This window comes from Abramis brama (assembly GCF_963993115.1).
Source record: "Abramis brama genome assembly, chromosome: 1".
In the NCBI taxonomy this organism is placed as follows: domain Eukaryota; kingdom Metazoa; phylum Chordata; class Actinopteri; order Cypriniformes; family Leuciscidae; genus Abramis; species Abramis brama.
Window position 1 is genome coordinate 14,049,592 of NC_139963.1, and position 9,031 is coordinate 14,058,622.

Consider the following 9,031-nt stretch of genomic DNA (forward strand, 5'->3'; position numbering starts at 1 on the left):
GCAGCAATGCCATAATAAAAGAACCATTTTAAATCCCACAAAGAATCTTTTAGTGAACCATTCTTAAAAAAAAAGTTGGGGTGGGCCGGAAGGGGCTCTGAGAAAGTTCTGGCAAACCCTGGCTGTAAGGGAGCTTGGGTGTCATTGATGTAGGAAACTCACTGGGCTCTTGATCTTTCTGCCTGCACATTAAACATTTTTTGGACAAAAAGGTTTCAGGCTGACAAATAAACAGCCAGAGTTCTCATTGATCAACTTATTAAGACTTCATCAGTAATCACAACTGGTCATGTGGCCAGTATTTCCTTGCTTGATTTTAATTTTATTTTACACTGGCATGGCAAATATTGGGAGGCGTACACTGCACTTAAATATGTCGTTTCATTCAATACAAAATATACCCCTAGTAAAAAAAAAAAAGGTACCCTTCAAGGATACTTTTATTAAATAAAGTATATTTTGCTAGTATGCTTCATATAGTATGCATACTAATATAAATGTGCTAGTAGTGTACTTGTAAGTGTACTATTTTAATACTTCTTGAGGAAAAATAGTCTAAGTTTCTTCATTTTTAAACTTGAAATAAACCTAAATGTACTTTTAGTATTTTTTTCTAGAGTACAGGAGGTTGCTGTCCAGATCAATGGGGTTCATGCCAGGTTTAGAGTGTGGAATCTGCAGAACACAGTGAAGTTGAGTCCCTCTTGTGGACAGGCAGTGGTAAATGTGTGTGTGTTCGAGCGTCTCACCTCCTGCAGTGCTGGCGCATCTGCTCCAGCTTGTACACAGAGTAGGGCCGGCTGGACCTGTGAGAGGGCAGTCCCGGGGCCAAGGGCTGGCTGGACATGAGCCTGCAAACATTCACAGACACAAAGCAAAGACATCTTGAGAATATGACAAGCAGAAACTTCTTAAATATCGATTTAAAATAACAAGTGACAAGGTCTTAGAAAAGTACATACTGAATCTCAATCCCAATATCTATCTATAAATTACAGAAACGTCTGTCTGTCTGTCTGTCTGTCTGTCTGTCTGTCTGTCTGTCTGTCTGTCTGTCTGTCTGTCTGTCTGTCTATCTGTCTGTCTGTGTGTGTCTGTGTGTGTGTGTGTGTTATTCGCATATCTCTCGAACTGTTAGTCCGATGGATTTCAAACTTGACAGGTGTCTCGCTACGGACATGAGTAAGTGCAGTGCCAAGTTTGACGTTGTTTGGATTAGAAATGCAAAAAATATCGGTAAATATATATCGGTAAAAGAAGCACACACTGGCTTTTGCCGCTCTAGCCACTCGAGAAGCACCTGGCTGCAGCCTGCAGATTTGGGCGGGGGTGCACCTGGGGCCCACAATGCTTCTCATTGGTTAGTGGCAAGTGATGATGTCGATCGCGGCGGGGCTGCACGTCTCTTCCCGCCAACATCTCTTCTCATTGGTTAGTGGCGTGAAGTCATGACATGATTCTTCTAACATGTTTTCATTTCCGTTGTCATTGCTGCATGCTGCATGGTGAGTACATTACAGGCAAGCTACTCTTTTTTTTGTTCTAATTTTATTTACATTTTATTTTACAATGTTTAATTCTGAAGTGGCGTTTAGTGTGATGTTAATTGGTGTAAAAATGAGATCGTGTAGTGCTAACTTTACTCATCATATCATACAAATAACTAGGACAGCGTAGGTCTAAGTGTGTGTGTGTGTGTGTGTGTGTGTGTGTGTGTGCGTGCTTGCATGGTGTCTGTGGTTTTGGTGGGATTAGGATATGGTGTTATAACCATAGGTTAAAACAGAGGCCCTTAAAAAGAAATACAGTGACAGAACTAAACCAGGAGAAGAAATATAGGATTTAAGAGTTAATAGTAATATACAAAGATATATTGTAGGATATTTTTTTCTATGAATACATTGATTAAATGTATTTTGATATTATTGTTATTATATAAATATATTTAAATATAAGGTTATGAAAACCTTCAAGCTTTTAAAACTTTCAAGCTTTTAGGCCAAATTAAAGTTTGTGTTGACAAACTTTTTTAACTAGTTTGTTGTTCATAAAACAAGTAAGTCTCTTAGGTATTTTACAGACAAAGCCAATAACACTCAAGCATATCTTGTCTAACATTTTCCTATAATATGTTTAAAATATATAACAAATAAATTCCTTGTATTACTCTGTACTATGTTAATGCCTCTCTTTAAAATGATTCCATATTGTTTGTTCTGTATTTGATCTAAATTAGGTGTTGTGAAGTGGAGTGCATTTTCCAGACAATATAAGCAAGAGTTCCGGGTGCCCTACTCGCTGACTCTGTGCTTGCACTGCACTGAAGTATACAAGCACTGCCCACCTGTGTCTGGGTGATGGCCGAAGGGGAGTCCTGCGGGGACTTTATTCTGAGAAGGAGGTTGAGGGCTATTGCTCTGTTGACTGTTTTTTTTTTTTTTTTTCAGGCTGAGTAGATTGTGAGTGTGTGTGTGTGAGTGTATGTACGTGTGTGAGTGTACGTACGTACGTACGTACGTACGTACGTGTGTGTAGGTACACGCGTGCATGTGTGTACGTACGTACAAGTGTGTGTGTGTGTACATACGTACGCTTGTGTGTGTACGGTTGATGTATGTGATTATCTGTATGTGTGCATATCTCTTTTTGTTTTGAAATAAAAGTTAGCACTGGTTTGAGTATTTTTTTTTTGAGTTGGCATGCATAATATGGGATACAGACAGAGATTGACAAATGTACTTTATGTAGTTAGTTTAACTTAAAACTACTTTATTGGCATAAATGTTTTATAATAACCTAATGCACAGAGGAATGATTAAAATAAAAAAAAATATAAGGTGCCATTAATGTTTACAGTAATTTTGTAATTTACACAGTGAAGTGCAACAGAATGTAAAAAAAAACTGTAATTCCTTATGTTTACCTTAGATCAGACATAGTTAAAACTATGGATATATGCTCAACTACTTGTTGCTGCTTTCATTATTACTTTAGAATTGTTTTAATACTTTATCATTTTATTAAAGTAGCCTATTATTTCAATTTTTTTTTATTAATGCCAAGGTTTCAAAAATATAACTTGCATAGCAAAAATGTACAAATTACATACAACAGAATAAAAAAAGCAAAGCAGCATAGTACATATACTCATACAAATAAAACAAAAAACAGAACAGAAAGCTTTAATGAAATAAATGAAAAAGTTGAAACAATTTTATTGTCTTTAAGATTCTTAGATGACGAAATGCTTTGGATGTATTGTTGGATCTCTCTTGTAAAAACAATAAATAAGGGATTCTGCTGAGTGAATTTACTATGGTGAATGTTTTGCAAGGAACAATAATAGATTCATAATAAAATACTCATTAAATTTAGCTTTTTGTATATTAAAGAACCCAAACAGTACATCATTAAAAAGCAAAGAGAAATCCGGAAGCACATTGCACTTAATAAAATGAGAAAATTCAACCCAAAATAACTGTTTGTGAGGACAATCCCAGAAGATATGGAAGCAGTTTCATCAGGGGCACCACAAAAAGAACAACTTGTGTTTATATCTGATTTAAACCTTTTCAAAAAAGCTTTAGCAGGGTAAATTTTGTGTAATAATTTAAATGAAACTTCTCTAACCTTATTAGTTATTATGTATTTCAAAGGTAGAGTCCATACTTTTTTCCAATCAATATGATCAAACAAGTTCTTCCAATACGAGGCCACATATCAGTCCCTCCAGGATTTCGCGATTTTTTTGTGTGATTTTTGCGATCAAAATCACTGATTTTGTGGTGGTAATTTCCAGAAATTTGTGAAAAAATTTGCGATTTTTATATTTTATAATTAGGACATCACATTAACAATAATAGTATTATGTCAGATGCACAATAGTCATACATGACACAAATCACAAACAAAATGCATAAAACTTGTTTATTTTGCTCTAATCAAATTCTCATCAAATGAAAAACTTTTGAAACAACCTATGGGCAATTTTTTTTACCTGACCTATGTAAATATTAACAGCAGGTGTAGTAATCAGGCATGTGATTGGCGAAGGACAAGAAAGCAGGAAAATATACTGAAATTCAATCAGGCAATCATACATTTCACAATTTTATATTTATATATGAATGTCAAGAATTCAGAAGTGTGTATATTTATATAGCCTACACTACACTACACAGAAATAACATACAATTAAATTATGCTTATTTTAAATGTGTTGTGCAGGCTAGATATACACAAATATAGGCTTTTAATAATCTTTCAGTGCGCAAAACCATGAAAATATGAAACGCTTCAAAACAGAGCGCACAAAGCGCGTATGCGCATCGCGGGTGCAGAATGATGTGCTCAAAGCAACATGGAGTGTGCTGCGCTGCACAAGTGCGCATTTAAAAGTTCACGGCACGGCACAAAGCGAAGAAATGTCGAGCGCACAAATCCTAGTGTCTATCTGTCCAACAGTTTATTGATCATTTGTTTCTTCACAGTTTTAAATTCCAGTTATTGTGCGTTTGATGCCGATTCATAGTCCTTGTGATGTGTGTGATCTAACAGGCACACGGTAGCGCGAGTCGTTTAAAAACAGCAACAAACTCCAACAAAATAAAGTCATTTTACGCAAATCCACAGCCTTTTCTCTACAGATCAAGCATTATAATGTGAATATCATATTGGAGAGAGTTTTACCGTGCATGTATGCTGCTGTAACCGGAAGAGGCGCGCGCGCTGTTTGAATACTGAATGGAAAATGATTGACAGCCGCAGAGGAGGGAAAACGAGTTTTCGTAAACTTTAATGATGTAAATAGACTTCTGTCCCTCACATTAAGCTATGAAATAGGCTTCAGATGAATTTGTCACCCAAACTGACGTGGAAAAAAAGCGGGAGGCGCCGAAAAGCGCGCTCCCAGCTAACACGACGTTGCAGTTACGTAATTTATTCGTACTTTTTGGTCATTTCATGACTTACCAACTGACAACGTAACTACAACGTCGTATGCTCGGAATTTCATTACCATCATATTACCAAACCACAACGTCGTCAGTACGTCCTCCTAACGTTATAAGATAACCAACTACGTTCCAGATACGTACTCTATTCGTAATAACTTGGTAATTTCATGACTTACTGGCAACGAAACTGCAACGTCACGGGCCCGTAATTTCATTACCATCTTATCAGACTGCATTTCTATGAAATATTTTATTTGTTTCAATTGTTTGTTTAGTATTCCGTACTGTATGTTTGAAATACGTTCATTTTATTCAAGTAAGGTTATAATTCTAGATGTTTATGTTTGTAAATGTTGCGTGGCTTTGACGTTTTAATGGGCGTGCGCGTGAACCTTCGAGTCGCCCTCAAACACTGGAGCGGAGCTGAGTTGCCATGGAAACGGCGCGTCACCGACCGCCCCACTGACTGCAACTGACAAAGCGGCAGAACTCCGTCTCTCGCTGTTGTTTTCACTGCTTTCAGGTGAGTTTAGTCTCTAAAATCACACAAATAATACACACAACTGTTCTTGACACTTCTCGTACTTGTAATTGACACGCTTCTGTTGAATATTTGCTTTATAGAAATGGTTTAGTGTCTTAGGAAAAAGTCCGTTAGCATCTTAACCGTTTTCAGAAGAGAAAACGTTATGCTAACTTCATAGCTTGAGCTTTTGATATGAAAGTTTAGGATTTTAATCACATCTTATGGGTAGATGAGAGGTTTTGATAGTTTTGTAAAAAATAAGTTAGTTTGGAAGTGAGCTAATTTATTTAACATAAACGTATTTAACATAAACGTACTCAATGACGTCACTTAACGTTACATGGAGTGTGAAAATTGGCTGAAACTAGCTCAATGGTTAACACAAATTGATAAAACTAGTTCTGTGATTTCAGGAGCAACAAAATAATCCTTCTACAACAGAGGGAAGCTCCACGACTTCAATATTTCTGAAGAAAGCTGCTGCCAGAGAAGTTGGAAACAGGTGAAGTGAGGAAGCTTATTAAATAACTTCATATCCATTTTCTCACAATATTTTGTCACCTACTGTACATCACCATGCATCTGTTATTTTAAATTCTCATATTTACATTTACATTTATTTGTTTAATTTATTTTAAGAAAGTTTTGACATCCAAACTTAAGTGACACTGTATGAGCAACATGAATAAGTAAAACTAAAACCATAGATGAAACATTTAAGATTATTATCAGTGTTGAAAACAGCTGTGCTGCTTCATATTTTTGTGTTTTTCATGGTTATTTGATGAATGAAACAAAAAAAGCATCATTTATTTGAAACAGAAATCTTTACTCTCTCTTCTGGTCAATTTAATGCATCCTTGCTGAATAAAATATGATTTTTTTTATTTTTACTCTATTGAACCCAAACTTTTGAACAGTAGTGTATATGTTGGGTCTATTTAACAATGAATCCCGGAGAGAGAAAAAAGAAAATGGATTAAACTTTTACATTGGTTTACACAAAAAGATTAATCAGCACAACTGTTTTCAACATTGATAATACTCAGAAATGTTTAGGACGTTTGCATTGTAAGAATGTATAGTATTCAAATATTAAAATGCTGACTCGTTAGGCCATGTCTTCTTTTTAAAATCAGACGATTTCCTATTAATTCAATAGAATGTAAGGGAATAACTCTAGAATAACCTTCCTGATAATGTTTTGGGCCCAGAAACACTATCCTAATTTAAATCTAGATTAAAGACACATCTCTTTAGCCAAGCATTCAATTAAAGGGATAGTTCACTTTAAAATAAAATTTTGGTATGTTTTAGCTTACCTCAAGGGCATCCAAGATGTAGGTGTCTTTTTTTTCCGCAGTAGTTTCAATTTTGATATTTTTAGGTCAAACCGTTCTTGTCTGTCAGTCATTTAATGCAGGTCTATGGTTACTGTCTCAAAGAGCATGCACAAGTCCAAATTAAAACAATTCCCTGTCGTCCAAATTAAACAATTCCCCATCGTATACACATTGATGGCCTAAGACACGAAACGAGCGGTTTGTGTGAGAAAACGAACAGTATTTATATCGCTGTTACCTCTTGAACAAAGCCGCGTCCAAATGATCTGAGGGCACGGGCGGGTATAGATATATACACTAGATGTCGCCTTGGGTACGGTTTCGTTCCAATGAACTGCAGTAGCCAAGGCGACATCTAGTGTATATATCTATACCCGCCCGCGCCCTCAGATCACTTGGACGCGGCTGTGTTCAAGAGGTAACAACGATATAAATACTGTTCGTTTTCTCACACAAACCGCTCGTTTCGTGTCTTAGGCCATCAATGTGTACTTACGATGGGGAATTGTTTAATTTGGACGACGGGGAATTGTTTTAATTTGGACTCTGTGCATGCTCTTTGAGACAGTAACCATAGACCTGCATTATATGACTGACAGACAAGAACGGTTCGACCTAAAAATATCAAAATTGAAACTACTGCGGAAAAAAAGACACCTACATCTTGGATGCCCTTGAGGTAAGCTAAAACATACCAAAACTTAATTTCAAAGTGAACTATCCCTTTAACACATCTCATAATCTTGCACTATATGTGATGAAATAGTAAAAAGTGCACATGACCATCTTTTGCCTGAAATAATATGAACAGCAGCAATGCTAATCTTTCTCCTGTTGTCTCCTTGTTTCCATCTCAGGATGCTCAGCATATTTTACCAGAGATTACAGCAGCTCCAGTTCGGATCCAGCCTCACTTGGGAAGACTTCTAATGACATAAACACTCTTGAAGACAATGTGTTTAAACAATTTTCAGATGTTAAATGATATTTTAAAGTGTTTAAACTAATTTAAGTTTTTATGTCAGGTGGTACAGCAAAAATATTATGTATTGTAGTTGTACCACCTGACATGGAAAGTGTACCACCAACCTACCCATACTTGAAATTAGCAGTTTTTATCAGTATTTGAAAGAGCTCCACAAACTTTTTCACTCTGCCAAAGAGATCAGTTAGGCTCCTCTGGATGATGCATTATCATGTTTACTGTTATTACCTTGTAAATTCATAATAACATTTGAGAATATACAAATTGCTGGACAAAAGTTTCTCAATTATCTCAACAGCTTTAAAACTACTGATATTTATAAAAAACAATTATATGAAAGGCTTCAAACCTAAAATGATGGCATAGTTTGTATTTTGTTATTATTAAGACACCATTTTAAATTGTTTTCTTAGTCTGTTTATTTGTTCGGACAGTTGCACCATCACCTGACATTTTAGGAGTTTAATGCTGCCTTCAGGAATCATCATAAATAGGCCTAGTTTCCTAGTTAAAAATTTTTTTTTATGTAATTATGACTTCAGAAGAAGAAAAACAAAATATGTATTATTAAATGTACAAAAAAAAAAAGATTTCAAACTAAGGTTTTATAGAATATAGTGATACATGTCATTAAGTTATCAAATTATTTTAAAAGGAAATAATGCACTTGCCACAACATAACTTTGTGACAATGTTTAGAAAAATATACGAGCGATTTTTAAACAAAACTGTCTGCTTACAGATTCTATCTTTCAGTGCTAATTGCTTTGTGTATTTAAATGTTAAATGGGAAAACACTCAACTGTTCTTTTTTCTTGCATTTTTCTTTTCTTATTCTTGCTTTGTTATTAGGGCCACCAAAATGAAGACGTGTAGGAGTAGTTTGATGTTCAAGCTTTTGAGGAAAATCTTGTTCATTTAAATGTATAACCTGTTTGCATACTGTTTTTGCTGTTTGTGCTTTGTTCTATAGTAAATGAACTGAATTAACCAAATTTTGAGTCTGTATATCGTTCATGTCGTTGAAAAAGTCTCTAAAATAGTTTTGGGCCAATGAGGACAAGTTAAATTAGACCACTGCATGTCCGCCCATATTATTAAAAACTAAAATGACCAACTGGTTACCAACACACGACTGTCGATCCACAACGTTGCCACGACGTCGCCGTTACCTGCTGACAACGTTACAAAGTTACGTTGTAGCAACGTATCTGGGAATTTC

At 35.6% G+C, this 9,031-nt stretch overlaps 1 long non-coding RNA gene across 1 annotated transcript; it reads left to right on the plus strand.

The window, feature by feature from the left end:
- Window positions 1–5,379: 5,379 nt before the first annotated feature.
- On the plus strand, window positions 5,380–8,242 carry LOC311098358. Its single transcript, XR_014609462.1, has 3 exons — window positions 5,380–5,478; window positions 5,895–5,983; window positions 7,682–8,242. It is a non-coding gene; the product is annotated as an uncharacterized lncRNA (long non-coding RNA).
- The last annotated feature ends 789 nt before the right edge of the window (window positions 8,243–9,031 follow it).